This window comes from Pipistrellus hanaki (genome assembly GCF_964339955.1).
Source record: "Pipistrellus hanaki genome assembly, chromosome: 4".
NCBI classification, from domain to species: Eukaryota; Metazoa; Chordata; class Mammalia; order Chiroptera; family Vespertilionidae; genus Pipistrellus; species Pipistrellus hanaki.
The window spans coordinates 46962888-46978439 of record NC_140506.1 but is presented as its reverse complement, the minus strand read 5'-3'; the positions used below and the strand labels follow the sequence as shown (position 1 = coordinate 46978439).

Below are 15552 nucleotides of genomic sequence, written 5' to 3'. Positions count from 1 at the left end.
ACCAAATTCATTCAGAAATACATCTACAAATATTGCAGTTTACTTTTGCCTATATTAGTTGTTTATGTTTTATCTCATTTGTTGGAAATTAACTGTCATTAAAAAACAATGCAGTTCTAAGCTTTTCATCATCTCTTTTACCAACCACTTTGATGAAGTGATTCCATTGCTTCCATTGTTGGTCATTTCAGAATCCTTTGCTCTTGTCTTCGTAGGTGATAGTTTGGCAAAATTAAGCAGCCTTAAAATTTTCTTTTAATTAAAAATTTGTTAGCTTTCCTAGTTAATGACCAGTTTTTAATCTCAGCTCACCTTCCCTTCCTGTTTGCTGTGCTCAGTAAATCAATTTGCATTCATATGTCTTTTCCTAGTCAAAGTGAGTGTTGATATTTTTATTAAACAATTGTAAATATATTTCATTAGTTTATTGAATCATTTCAGCTGATATAAAATTAGTGTTGTTATAATTACTTTTATTTCCTTTTCCATGTTACTAGTGGTATGTACATAACCACCATTAAAAACCTCACTTAGAAATGTGTGAAAACTGTTCCTTTTGAAAGTGCATCTCTACCCACTTCTGATTTCGGTTTCTCCATGCTTGTCAGCACTTGATTGGCACCTTACTTGCATGTGAATTAAGGACTGAAGGGAACTCTGTTTTCCTGCTATTGTTCCATGCTGGGCTCCCTAGCCTTCAGGCAGCCTAAGCTGACCTTCAGCAGTTGATAGAGGACTAGTTTTTGGACATAACTCTATGAGAACACTCAACCTCAGTCTACTCTGAATTGATCTTTTGAAATTGCCTAGGGCAAGATTTGGATTTAGACTGAAGAGAAATGGAATGGGACTAAAAGAATTAATTTTTACCTTTCATGGCATCACCTAACTATGACCTTAAAGAGGCATTGTTTACATTTTGTCTACAAAGAACAACATAAATTGGATATTGATAGGTTATCCACTTAATGTGATCAGTGGGTATAGCTAAAAGTTGGGCTGTTGACAATCAAGAATTAAGGAGAGGGGGGATAAACCAAAGAAAAATTTAGCCATAGTAATAGTATAGTAATCCAGACCAAAATGCTTCTTAAAAACCTACTTAAAAACCTATTTTACTAAAAATAAGTTGCCATTTAAAATATAACTTGAATTTCTAAGTTGGCTGCCTAGGTGACATGAATAGGGATGATTACAACTTTTATGGCATGCTATCTTAATTCTCTAATTTTATATGAAAAGAATTTACTTTTGCTAACTATTCTGTATGGTCCTTAGGGAGAGAAACCAGAGGCTATATTATTGTTTTCCTCCTCTATTGAATTTTATCCCTGCCTTGTATATAGTGTAAATACCATCTCCTGGTTGATTGTTGATAACACTAAATTTAGGAGTTAGTTTCAGGAGTCCAAGTAAGAGCCAATGAAAGATTTTACCAACATAGAAGTAGTGGGAATGGTAAGGAAGAAGCACACATTAGAGATGTTAAGGGGTCAGATTCTCATTGGTTAGTGACAATGGATCTGGAAAGCTGAATGAGAACAAAGAGGGGATAGGAATAAACTTCCACATACACACAGACAGAAGCATAACGAAGTGGGTGTGAAGAGAATCCAAGCACAACAAATAGTGAACAATGATTATGCAGATATATAGATATTTGGGGGAAATGTTTGCACACACTGAGTATTTAATAATTGTGGTTAATATAATAAACTAGAGGCCTGATGCACGAAATTCGTGCAAGAGTAGGCCTTCCTTCTCCTGGCTGCACCCAGCACTCGGGTTTCCCTCGAAGCCCTGACTTCATCTGGAAGGTTGTCGTGAAGGACATCCAGTCTAATTAGCATATTGTGCTTTTATTATTATGGACTAGAGGCCCAGTGCACGAAATTTGTGCATGGGGGGAGGAAGGGTGTCCCTCAGCCCTGCCTGCACCCTCTCCATCTGGGACCCCTTGAGGGATGTCCAACTGCCTGTTTAAGCCCGATCCCACAGGGATCCCACAGGGATCCCACAGGGATCGGGCCTAAACGGGCAGTCAGACATCCCTCTCACAATCCAGGACTGCTGGCTCCCAACTGCTTGCCTGTCTGCCTTCCTGATTGCCCCTAACTGCTTCTGCCTGCCATCCTGATTGATGCCTAACTGCTCCCCTGCCAGCCTGTATGCTCCCACGTTCCCTCTGCCAGCCTGGTCACCCATAACTGCCTTCCCCTTGCAGGCCTGGTGCCTCCCAACTGCCCTCCCCTGCTTGTCTGATCGCCTATAACTGCCCTCCCTTGCAGGCCTGGTCCCCCCAACTGCCCTCCCCTGCTGACCATCTTGTGGTGGCCATCTTGTGTCAACATGGGACAGGATCTTTGATCACATGGGGGCAACTATCTTGATCTTGTGTGTTGGAGTGATGGTCAATCTGCATATTACTCTTTTATAAAATAGGATAGAGGCCTGGTGCACGGGTGGGATCTGGTTGGTTTGCCCTGAAGGGTGTCCTGGATCAGGGTGGGGGTTCCCTGGGGTGTGGATCGGCCTGGCCGAGGGGCATGTGGTGGTTTGCAGGCCAGCCACACTCCCCGGTGACCCAAGTGGAGGTCCTGGTATCTGGGGTTTGTTTATTTTCTACAATTGAAACTGTAGCCTGGAGCGGAGCCAAGCCTTCTGCTTGCTCTAGATGGCAGCCATTTCTGTTGGAATTTATTTACCTTCTATAATTGAAACTTTGTAACCTTGAGTGGAGGCCTGGGTCTGCCAGGTCTATGGAAAGCTTGGCTTCCTCCACTGCAGAGGAAACCCAAGCCTCCCTCCTGCTCTCTGTGGCCACAGCCATCTTGGTTGGAGTTAATTTGCATGCTTGCTCTAATTGTCTAATTGGCTTGTGGATGTGACTTTTGGGTGTGGCAGAGTGATGGTTAATTTGCATATTGCTCTTTTATTAGGTAGGATGAGATATCAATTTAGAGTATTCAAAGAGAAAGAGTTACGTATACAGATATGTTTTGTTAAGCTCCACAGGAGTTATCTAAGTACTGAGGCTTAACTTTTTTAAACTTTTATTTAAATAATTTTAATATGTATCAGGAAGCCTCGCTCTTTAGAAGGATAACTCAATTTGTTAAAAGTTTATGTTAACCTCTCCCTTTTGTTCTATAGCTAACCGACCAACACCTTTTGATAGATTTACTTCTCTGAAATCTGCACTTTCTGTGGCTTTAAGACCTTCTGAATAATCTTTTTTGTTGTTGTTGTTTGAACTATTACAAATAATGGTACATATGTCTCCTTTTTCTTTTTCCCCATTGACCTTCCCCCAGCCTCCCCTACCCCCAGTATATGATTTATCTCTTTTTTACTGTATTTTTCCAAATAAAAACTTACAGTTCTAGTTTAATTTTCTTACTACCATTTTTCCATCTCACTGCACCTCTACCCCTGATCTCAAGCCCAGTGTAGTATAAAAACAAGAAATTTGGAAGAAAGTGACCTGGTTTGAATCCCAGTTCTGATACCTACAAATTATGATAAATTAGGTCAGATCCCTTATTTATATATTCTATGTAAGTACCCATAGCAGAGTTTGAGGATTAAATTTAAAAATTCTTGGTCACTAGGAGTTACGTCAATGTTAGTTGAATGTGAGTCTAAATGCCAACTGGTTACACTCATTCTCATTTTTTGCTAATGCCATTTCCCTTTCCTAAGTGAAAGAATTTCTCTCCATACTAGATTTTTCATGAAATATTCCTAACTAGCTCCTTCTTTTCCTGTAGTATTTATGTTTCACAATTTAAAACTTTAGTAATACTAATTCACTTTTCTTAAAAGTTATCTTTTATCTCTAAATATTATCTTATGCAAATCACCCAAAAAACAACTTGAGGATAAAGAGTTTAATATTGCTCTTATTCTCTCCCCCCACCTCAAGATTGAGAACAATATATATTACAGCAACACAAACCGTCTTAGATATCTATTCAGTCAATTGACCAATATACAGAGTAAGCATTAATAATAACTCTTTTACTAGTTGAACTTAACTAATGTTTCCTACTCTCCATTTGAATATTGATGAATTCATTCAGATTAGACAGTTTTGCCCTTTTTGTTCCTGATGTTAGTCTTATATATTCAGTCTCCTCTTAGCTGGTGTCCCCTTAACTGTAAAGCTAACTGAGAAGCTTGCTTCCCTATGACTTCTCAGTTAAAGAGGAAAAATATTAAAATGAGTTATAACTGCATCCTCATAATGTTATATGGCAATGTGAAGAGGAAGTCTAGGAAACTTTCCACTTCATTTCCAATCATGAGTTTCACATTACTTCATATCTAATAATTAGCTTACTCTTATTTGTTTTCATTCTTTAACTTTTAAAAATAATTTTTGAGCCGGGACCGGTTTGGCTCAATGGATAGAGCGTCGGCTTGGGGACTGAAGGGACCCGGGTTCGATTCCGGTCAAGGGCATGTACCTTGGTTGCGGGCGCATCCCCGGTAGGGGATGTGCAGGAGGCAGCTGATCGATGACTCTCTCATCGATGTTTCTAACTCTCTATCTCTCTCCCTTCCTCTCTGTACAAAATCAATAAAATATATTTTTAAAAAAAAAAAAAAAAAAAAAAAAAAAAAAAAAATAATTTTTGAGATATAATTTACATATATTTATGGAGATATAATAGAAATTTATTGAGATATAATCACATACCATAAAATTTATCTTTAAAAGTATACATTTCAATGATTTTTGATATATTTACTGATTTATACAACTAACACCACTACATAATTTTAGAATATTTTCATCACCCTAAAAGAAACTCCATATTAAAATTATTTGTCCATTTTTTGTGTTGTCATTTTACTGTGGAGTTGTAAGACTTCTTCATATATTGGATATAAGTCCCTTATCAGAGACTTTATTTGCAAATTTCTTCTCCCATTCTGTGAGTTATCTTTTCACTTTTTTAATGATGTTCTTTGAAGTACAAAATATAATTTTTATTTTGATGAAGTCTAGATTATATAGTTATGTTTTTGTCACTTGAGTTAATTTTTGTACATTGTATGAAGTAGGGATTCAACCTAATTTTTTTAAATGTAGATATTCATTTCTCTCAGCAAATGAATAGACTATTGAAAAGACTATTCTTTCCTCTTCCATTTGATCTTAGTACCTCTGACTATAAATATAAAGATTTGCATTTGTACTCTCAAATTCTATTTCATTGATACACATGCTTGTCCTCCTAACAAAACCACACCAGATTGATTACCATAGTTTTGCAGAAAGTTTTAAAATAAGAAAGTGTGGATCATCCAACTTTTTCTTCTTATTAAAAACTAGGGGCCCAGTGCACAAACTGTGCACCTTGAAAGGAACTGTGGGCCGTGAGGCTGCGGTGGCACAGGGGCAGGTCTTGGCCCATCCTCCATCCCCTCTCCTGGCCCTTCATGCCACAGCCCCAGGTCCCTGTCTGCTGGCAGCCCCGTTCCTGCCACCACCACTCCCATGTGCTGAGGGCTTCGGCCCCACTTGCACAGTGCCAGCAGCAGATGTGAATGGGGCTGGCACCATCAGCAGGTATGAGTGGCAGCTGCTGCCCTGATCTCCTCTCAGGAGCAGGGTAGGTGGAGAAGCCCTCAGGTGTGATCAGGGCCAGCAGCGGATGCGAGAAGTGGCTGTTGGCCCCATTCTCCCCTCAGGAGCAAGGGGAGGTGGAGAAGCCCTGATTGGGGCCAGTAGCCGCTGCTCACACTTGATGGCGCTGAGCTGTTGGGGCCAGCAGTGGGTCTGAGCATTGGCTAAGGCACCGGCAGCGGGTGCAAGTGGGGCCAGTGCTGGCAGCAGGTGCAAGCACTCAGAGGGACCATAGTACACAGGAGCAAAGAATTTTCAGTAACCACCAAAGACTTGCCCCATGACGGCCGATGCCTGCCATGTTTCCCACATGCCCCCTGGCAGTCAGCACATGTCATAACGACCGGTTATTCTGGTTCTGCTATTCAGTCTATTTGCATAATAGCCTTTTGTTTTATAGGATTTTTGGCTGTTCTAGGTACATTTCCATATGAATTTTAGCATAAATTTGTTTCTGAAAAAAGAAGGAGCTGCTATTTTGATTGGAATTAAATCTGAATATCAACTTGGGGGGTATTGATATCTTTTTAAAAATATATATTTTATTGATTTTTTTACAGTGAGGAAGGGAGAGGAATAGAGAGTCAGAAACATCGATGAGAGAGAAACATTGATCAGCTGCCTCCTGCACACCCCCCACTGGGTTTGTGCCCGCAACCAAGGTACATGCCCTTTACCGGAATCGAACCTGGGACCTTTCAGTCCGCAGGCTGATGCTCTGTCCAAACCACTGAGCCAAACCGGTTTCGGTGGTATTGATATCTTAATATTGTCTTTTAATTCATGAACATGGGCTTTCTTTACATTTATTTATACTTTTTTTAAAAAAGTTTTATTGTTATCTGTGTACAAGTTTAAACTTCATTAAATTTATTCCTAAATTGTCTTTTTATTCTATTCTAAATGAAATTGTTCTTTTAATTTTAGTTTCAGATTGTTCATTGCTAGGGTAGAAAAATAAGACTGACTTGTATATTGGTCTTATATTCTCCAATGTTACTGAATTCATTTATTAGTTCTAGTAGGTTTTTTTTGGGAATTCCTTAGGATTTTCAAGATTATATAATCTCTAACTAAAGATAATTTTACTTTTTCCTTTCCAATCTGATTGCCTCTTTTTTTTTTTCTAACTGTAAGAAAACACTTATTGGGTAAATTATAGAAGTAGAAAAAGTAAATGGGCTTAAGAAACAAGTTATGGAGGTAAAGAAAGGGCCCTTGGAATTTGGAGTGAGCACGCTAAAGGTAATGTGCTTGGGAGGAGGAGAGGGAGGGAGAAGGAAAAGACTCTGTGAGGAAGTCCACCCTGATTGCCTCTGTCCAGTGCAGTAATGAATAGAAACAGCTAGCCACAACCGGTTTGGCTCAGTGGATAGAGCATCAGCCTGTATACTGAATGGTCCCAGGTTCGATTCCAGTCAAGGGCATGTACCTTGGTTGCAGGCACATCCCCAGTAGGGGGTGTGTAGGAGGCAGCTGATTGATGTTTCTCTCATTGATGTTTCTAGCTCTCTACTCCCTTCTCCCTTCCTTTCTGTAAAAAAAAATCAATAAAATATATTATTAAAAAATAGCAACAGCTAGAGTGGACATCCTTTTATTCTTGATCTTAAGGGAAAAACATTATGTATGATCTCCATTCTTGATAATTTCCACCATGAACCTAATGTGCTCCTTAATATTTATATCCCTCAGTCACATCAAGATCAGGTTGTTCAAAGGCTGAAATGGAGTGGGGCGGGGGGGGACCACTAATCTTTTACAAGAATCTTTTATAGAGTAAAAGACCCATATTAGTGCATTGGAATTGCCTTCGCAAGAAGCTTTTTTAATATCCCTATAGATGGGTTGCATCTAGGTCTTACTGCCCTGCATCTGTGCAGCTGAGAGATTGGACACTCTATCTCTTGATTCAACAAAGACTGCCAGGAAATCACTGGTAAAATTAGCATAATAGCATCTGAAGGAGTACCTAGGGAAATTGACACATTAATTTGTTAGATATAAATCTCTCTATAAGAAATACTTCTTTCTCCATTGGTTTTATAAAAGATCTTAATGAGAGATTTTGTATGTTACTGTAGATAGGAGAGTATGATTGACTATTGTAAGCTTTTTTTAAAGAGGGAGTGTAGAAAAACACATTTCAATTAATGACAGGGTCGTTTCTTTCTGTTCTTATAACCTTATGCTGATCACTCAATATGAGCATTCCCCCAAATAAGATTCCCAACCACAGTGACACCTCGGATTTGACACCACAATTAAAAAGAGCTTTTTGGTGGTAGGGAGGGGGATTGAAATCAAAGCTATTCAACTTCTATCTTAGTGGTTAGACCTCAATGTTTATTAAATAATTTAATCAAATTAACACAAGAGTGCCAGGTAGACTCAGACTCAAAGCACATTAGATTCATGTTAGGGTAAAGCATGAGAAACAAGGATGGAAGCCATCTTATTATCTGTGCAAACATCTTATTATTAGAGTGCAGGGTTGGTTCAGGAACAGATAACTTAGCTGGAGAGCCTGGTTTGGGGAAAGTAGAGGTGAGTCATCACTAAATAGGTGTCTATAGAACATGGTCAGCTCAGGTTTGAATCAGGAGGTGTAATCTGGTTGCTGGGGACAGAAAATCCAGACATTGGGTGATAACTGAGCAAATAGAATGCAGTCATTGGTTCTGAATACTTTTTCCTTGCCAAGCTCACCTTCCTGCCTCATGGAGCTGGAAGGGGAAACAAGAACAGGATTCAGCACTTGGGAAAAGATCAGCAAAGCAAGATTTAAGGCTTCAACCATTGGCTGGAGGGTTGGAAATGGAATCCTTTCCTGAGAAAGAAAGAGGTTATAGCAGTAGGAAAAAAATAAATGAAATAAAATCTGAAGGACTATGAAATGATGAATCAAGTCGGAAATCTAATTCATGTGGCTTAGGTCTGAATGGGATAGAGTTGAATACTGCATTTTAAGGTCCTTTACATACCCAGGGCTTATCCTTGACACATTGGTTATCAGGTTTCTGTGACAATTAAGAAAATGAGTTGGGAAGAGCTCTCTTTCTCCTGTTCCTGTGACTCTTATGTGATCACACTATGGCTCTAAAACTTCCCATGAGACTAGAGAAACAAGGAGATACTCGACTAAGCCACTGTGATGTTCACTTTTAGAATTGGGGACTTTTAACCCCTACATGTCTGTGAATTGTTTTTCCCCTCACCTTGTTAGTTATAGGTTTGCATTGCTTTCCCACTGAATGAATTTAGATTATGGTAAAGCCACCTGACTATAGAAATTATTTTTGAGTTAAAATTGAATATTATGCTTTTAAAACAAAACAAAGATGCTTTAGAAAACTATTAAAATATTTGTTCATGTATTCAGTTGAACATCTCACTCTGTATAACTAGTGTGGAAACAGATTAAACCCTGGCCTCCAGAAGGTTACAGTCTGATCAGGAAGCACATTTAAATAAAGAGTAATATAATAAGACCGTGGTAAAGTGGGGTGGTAGTCCAGAGGTTGTTACAATAAAGATCCATATAGTAAATTTGTCTGTGTTCAGTAATAGTAAGATTTGTTTCTGTTGGTAAGCTGATACTCTTTTTGTCAGAAAATAAAAACTACCAGTTATTTTTACCTTTGTCTCCTGTAAACCCCTATAGCTATGGTTAGTTTTTCATTATTTCCAGCCTCAACCCTTATTCAGTGTCTTAATTCATAGTTTTGTTTTTATTTTCTTTTGCTTTAAGGTACCTCAGAATCCTTTTCTTAATTGACAGAGAATGAATAACTAAACCATTATTTTCTCTGGTTCTTAGTATGCTGCCTAGCCCAGCTGGACATAAAATAAGTATATACCCAATAAACACTTTATGATCCTAGGTAACTTATATAAATTTGTTAGCAGAAGCCAATCTCAGGTGGTGTTATGTTGGGTCAAAATGAAGAAAGTTGAGCCTGGACATTCATATATAACCATATATAGAACAAAGCGAGATGGAAGAGAGAATAAAGTGGATCATTTAATATGGAAAGTAGGGACATTTAGAGTCAATATGCTTTGAGTTTGCAGGAGGTGCAGTTTGTATCACTGAAATTTAGGATACTTGGAAGGACCACTAATGGAAATTGATCATTAAATGCAGAAAATCAACTAAGAAAATATTGAAATGTCTAATTAAGGGAAATAGCCAAAGCTAATGCCAAAGTTTTCTGTGATTACATTGAATAAGTTAAATCTCATATTTTCTAGAAATTAGTTTGCCATTTTAATTATTTATTGGTGTATTCAGATTTCTTCTTAGTTTTCCATACCAAAGTTTATTAAAGACATTAGGATACAATAAAAATGACTATTAATATTTTGTGCCAATTTTATGTGAGTCAAATGATTAAAAAGTGTTCTAATTTCTAATCTATCTAGTTAATATCTAAATAGCCATAAATCTTGATATCTAACTTATAACATTTTATCTCAAAATTTCTGTATTTAATCAGACATCGGATTGGAAGAGAACTTGATGTTTACTTTTCTGAAGGAGAGGCACAGGGTCAAAAGATAAAGCACTCAACTTTCTCCCACAATAAAGATTCCCTATCTGGGCTTTTTTTCCAAAGGTGCTTTATAATTCTAAGTGTTGATTTTCTAACAGTTTCTTATAGCCTGTCTGCTAACAACAAAGAAACCTTGACTTTTTCTGTAAAGTATGCCCTGTAAATTGTAATAAAATGAGATCCCTAACCATTGCATTGCCTTTGTTGTATTACTGCTCCATTTACCTCCAGAAAACATCTAGTTCCAATACCATTAATAGTGTAATAATATTTCAACCACTATTACAGACGAAACCTCACATTTTCATTTTGCTTCATATACATTTTTAGTACATCTATCTAAATACTAAGTATGTAGTAATATAATATATTAGATATCTTTAGTATGTTATAAATCTTAACATTTGGTGGCACTTGTGTTTTCTCTGAGATCTACAATATATTCTCAAGCATACTGACCCCTTCATATCTGATTGTTGTGTTGGAGCCCTCTTTCGGTCTCCTAGAGGGTCTCCTAGAGCCCTATCAGTGCTATTATAATAGAATCCATATAATCTGTCAGCCAGCCAGAGGGACTGAGACTTGATTGGGTCAAGAACAATTCTAAGCAATTCATAGCAGTGTCTTTGAAAAAGAACATTTTAAATAAAACAAGTATTTATGCATATCTTGCAAATGTACTAAAAATTTAACCTGAAATGTCAGCAAAATTCAGCTATGCCAAGAAATCAGAATTTCATTTGCACACTCTCAAAAGTAATGCTGAATGTTTCTCCCATGATGTCTTCTTCCTCTTTGCTGCACTCTAGATCTCAGGAAGAGTTTTTAGCTAGCAATCAAAAATAACCCATTTTAAGAATTCACGGGAAATGCAAGGTATTCATCAGTATATATTTACTGTCTAAAGCTGATATAGCTGTAAGGTTTTTGAGATCCAATTGATCTATTGCGCATGTTCCCTTCCCAGATTGCAGGACGTGCTTCTATTTGCATAAGGCCCTGGGCAAGGTTCTTTCTTGCATTGATTGGCCTGTCCAAGGCAGCCTGATGTGTTCTTGCATTGATCACTTTGTCTTTTCTTAGAAGACAGTGTTACACTGAGTTCATTTCAAACATTCTAAGGAGAAGGAAGAACTTTCTGCAGATGTCTCAATTTTATTCAGATGTTTATTTGAATATAGGCTCTTTTTTTTTCTTTTTCTTTTTTTTGTCAACGCTAAAAAATTCTCTTTTTTCCCCTTAATTTGGATGTTTCTGCAGTTTGAGTGCACTTCAGAGTAGAATATATTTTAAATAGCTACTTTAAAGAAAATTGCCACAGTATATGCCATTTGTCTTGTGCTTTTTTGTTTTTAAAACAGTGTATGTTGCTTTCAGCTTAAAACTATGTTCTTTAAAGATGAACTCTTAAACCTAGATATAAACTAAAATGTACTGCTTTTGTGATAGGTTACCACTATCTTTGCTCGCTTGATAGACTTTTTAGTTTTAGTGTGACATGCGCTGCTGTATGTGTTTAGGCAAATAAAAAGTTTTATTAGTTTCGTTATGAAACTAGGGTCCTAAATGACTTGCCTGTTACTCTTCATCATTAGTAATGTTAAGGTGAATAGTATAAATTTATCAAATATGGAAATTATTAAGCAACCACATGTCAGTTATGGATAAAAATATTTCATTATATCATAACTTTTGTGGGAGGGTGTTATTTGGTGGTCATGGAAACCTGAGTTTAAAGATTAAGTCTTCAACCAAATCTGTGATAAATTGAGCAATGAATGTTTTGCATTTTGCAGTTTAGCACTCTTTATCAACTGGTCATTCAATCAACATTTGTATTGTTTACCAAAGAACATATTTGCCTACCTACACAGCTAATTATCAAGAAATGCCCATTACCACCAACTCATTTTCTAGGTGTTTAGTGAGGAACTAGTGAGACAAACATAAGCTCTGTCAAGATGTAGGGCAGTGTCCCCCTCCTGACCGCTTACTGTTGCATCAAAGCCCACGTGAATTTATAAGGGTTACTTTTGGCAAAGATTTAGAAGTGTGTTATGGCTGAATTTTATTATTGTGCTGTTGGTAATTAAACTCTGCTACTACAATTTCTTAATGTTTCCAGGAAGCATATTTAGTTAATATGCTTATTTAGTTAAAAAGCATATTTAGTTAATAAGCATATTTAGTTAATACTACGGATCAGGACACTATATATGCTGTTTTATTTTCCTTATTATTTCTTGAATATTGTTAAAGTCTAGAAATTAAACTTAACAGAAAAACATTTAATCGGTTATTTCACTCAGTGGCCTCACTGTAGCATCACTCAGTATATCATCCTAAGCCACAGAAGCCTTTTTTTACTTTAATAATTGTTTTGTAAAATTTTGTAGTAAATTTTTAGAGGTCATATTTGTTTCAGATATGCTGGAATTCCTGGCTTAAAATTAAACCTAGAGTGAATTTCTACAAAGTCTAATCAAGTTAATGTCATTTGCTATTTTATAGGCATTCTCTAAAAGCTAAAACATTAATGAGGTATATACATGAGTTATAGAAAATTTATTCAGCAAGTAGAAGTGTAGGTAAGCAGAATTACTATTAATATAAGTAATGTATATTAAAAATATGGTCTTACATTGGCAAAATTAGATATGTGAGTGATCAGTGCTTAACTAGGCTGTCTAAAATTGCTAATCATAGATGTATATAAATATGAAAAAAGTATTCTTAAAATAAAGATGTAATTATTTTCTGAAGATTTCATGTAAGTTTGGTAGTTTGAGAAAATCATTTGTGAGAATACCAATGAAAAAGGCATATAAAAGTATTGAAATGAAAAACCTCTTCAAGTATTTAAAAATAGCTCTTCAAAGCTGAATTTGATCAGTGGGAAAATGGATATTACATTGCAACTTTTGTTCAGTGCATCACAACTTGGTGCAAGTATAGCTCTCTGAAATGGAATTGTATAGTGTTTGCACATTTTTTCCAGCTAAAATGAAGCGTACATCATCTTGCATAATTTACTTGTCTCTGGTGGTTAAATTTGCATATCTGAATGAATGAGTCTATATCTTAAGCTCCTGCTAGATGTAAAATAATCTCATGAGTGGAGGGAGCTCTTTTACCTCAGAAGTCAGAAAAGTCTATATTTCACAGCAACTCATGATCAAATAAGCTAATTCAGATGCTGGAAAGTGCTTTTACTTAGCTATGAGGAAGAACCATTGACTGCATATAACCAACAAGTGTACAGTGGATCTTTTTAAACCCCTTACAGGACTGAATGTCAACCCCTAATACAAGTGACCATGAGCAACTATGAATAGTATTAAATACACACCTGAGATGGCCAGACTTACTACTGTATAATGTAGTCACAATTTCTATATTTATTCCCCCAAATTTACACGACATAATCTGTTTCCTAAATAGACCCAAATTGAAGAAATATAATTCAGTATTTGGTGGGGGGGGGGGGGGGGAAGGAACGAGGCCTCTGTATCATGTAGTGTGATGCCCGCTGTTTTTTGCTGCTCAGGCACTGCCAGGACCCGAGTTCTCCAGACTTCCGCATGGAGGGATATGGAGGTCTGCGTGTGAAGAATGTTCACTGCATTCAGATTCTCATAAAGCATTTCTGGGGAAACTGGAGGGCTTTGCTGTAAGATCCTGGGAAGCATAAAGACAGTGAAATATCTACTAAAAAGTTGTTCAGTGAAATCCATGACATTTTCCCATAAAGCAATGAATTGCTAAAAATGTTTCAGGCTAATGGGTTTTCAAATATAGGAGTAATCATTTTTAAATCATAAAAGGAATGATACAATGATATCAGGTCTTATTTCCTTTTGACAGTGTCATATATTTATTTATTGGTGATTTCAAGAATATTCCATGTTTCCAGTGTAGCATGAGTCTGAGAATTTCTGATAACACCACAGTAACTGTGTAGTAAAAATTATTAATCATTATATATTAAAAGGTATCTCTTCATAAAATCTCAAAAATAAGCATTTGTTTAAGGAAACAAAATTTGATATCTCACCATGAAGGATGTGCTTATAAGTTTCTTATAACTCCGTATGGATAGTATTATATATTTCTGGCTGGTTAAAACTTAAGATTTAATTGTCACTATGTTTTAACTGACATTATATGTAAAAGTACACTCTTCAATATAAAATATTTAAAATATCAATAAATAGGATATACTTTGCTTTATATAAAAATATTGCTTTTCTGATGAATCAAATATAAATATAATATTATATAGTTTTTAAATAAAATAATAGTATACTACCTTTCTCATACTCTTTCTTACTCCTGCCCCAAAATAATATAGGTGTACCATATAGTTTTGTTAGCAAGCAAGTATTAATATGGTTGGTAAATATGCGCTCTAAATGATATTTACAGTACTGTGGCTAAAGAAATAATGTCAAAAGACTAATATTTGGCTTATGTTCTATTTGTTCTTTTTAACTTTTAATAATATTGAATCATCCCATAGTACAATTTTGTTTTATCATCTTGAAGAAAATGTTTTCGTGTAATGAGAGTTGTTGATTAAAAATTTATTATGCTCAATTGTTTGATACATATGTATGAGTGTCTGAGTCTGTGGAAACTCTTACTGAATAATCTTTATAGATATCATATGCATGAAGAGATATTCTCTTGCTAGATACTCAAGTGAATATACATATGTTAAGGAAATACCTTTCTTTTATATTATCTTTTATACTTTTGTTCTGCCTCTAAACACTTTAAAAGAATCTTCTCACTTGGAATTGTTTAGAACACATGTGCAAAAGAAAATTTGTATTTACATATTTTTATGTAGGCTTTAAGCAGTTTAAGCTAAAAGCTCACGTTGTAAAATTTATTTTTATGTTGGTATCTTTATACATATATTTTCAAACTCTTTTATCTGAGAAGTTCTAAAAAGAAGTAAGATATAATGCTGGCATAAAGTGCATAGATTACAAACCTTTTCCATTTCTTTTAACTTTGTAGGACTAATAATAGCTTTTAATCATTGTTTCTATTCAGCTGTGTAAGAACCAAGCAGCATCACATTCTTCATACTACTAACCCATTATCTTTTTTTATGCAACAGGCATGGTCATACTTACTCCACAACCCAAAAAAAAAAAACGGCTCTGTACATTTATTCATATGTTCCTAAAACTATATATAGAGATATTCTGGGTTAGGTCTAAAAAATTCTTAATTTTTGTCTCAAAAAATGACAGCTTTTCTTAATAATGTTCCATTATCTCTTACTTTCCAAAACTTATCTGTCTCCTTTTTGGGGGCCTTTTGGGAAGTAATATAGGTGAGTTCTGGGGT

At 36.0% G+C, this 15552-nt stretch overlaps 1 protein-coding gene and 1 long non-coding RNA gene across 5 annotated transcripts in view; one reads left to right on the top strand and one right to left on the bottom strand.

Moving 5' to 3' along the window:
- The window catches only part of LOC311622019, a 1104806-nt gene extending 1100183 nt beyond the window's left edge, over positions 1-4623 (bottom strand). Inside the window, exon 1 of the long non-coding RNA XR_014794932.1 lies at positions 4394-4623. This is a non-coding gene — a long non-coding RNA (uncharacterized lncRNA). The remainder of the gene's footprint in view (positions 1-4393) is intronic.
- The window catches only part of ARB2A (ARB2 cotranscriptional regulator A), a 337934-nt gene that overhangs the window by 178445 nt on the left and 143937 nt on the right, over positions 1-15552 (top strand). The gene's annotated exons all lie outside the window — the stretch shown is intronic.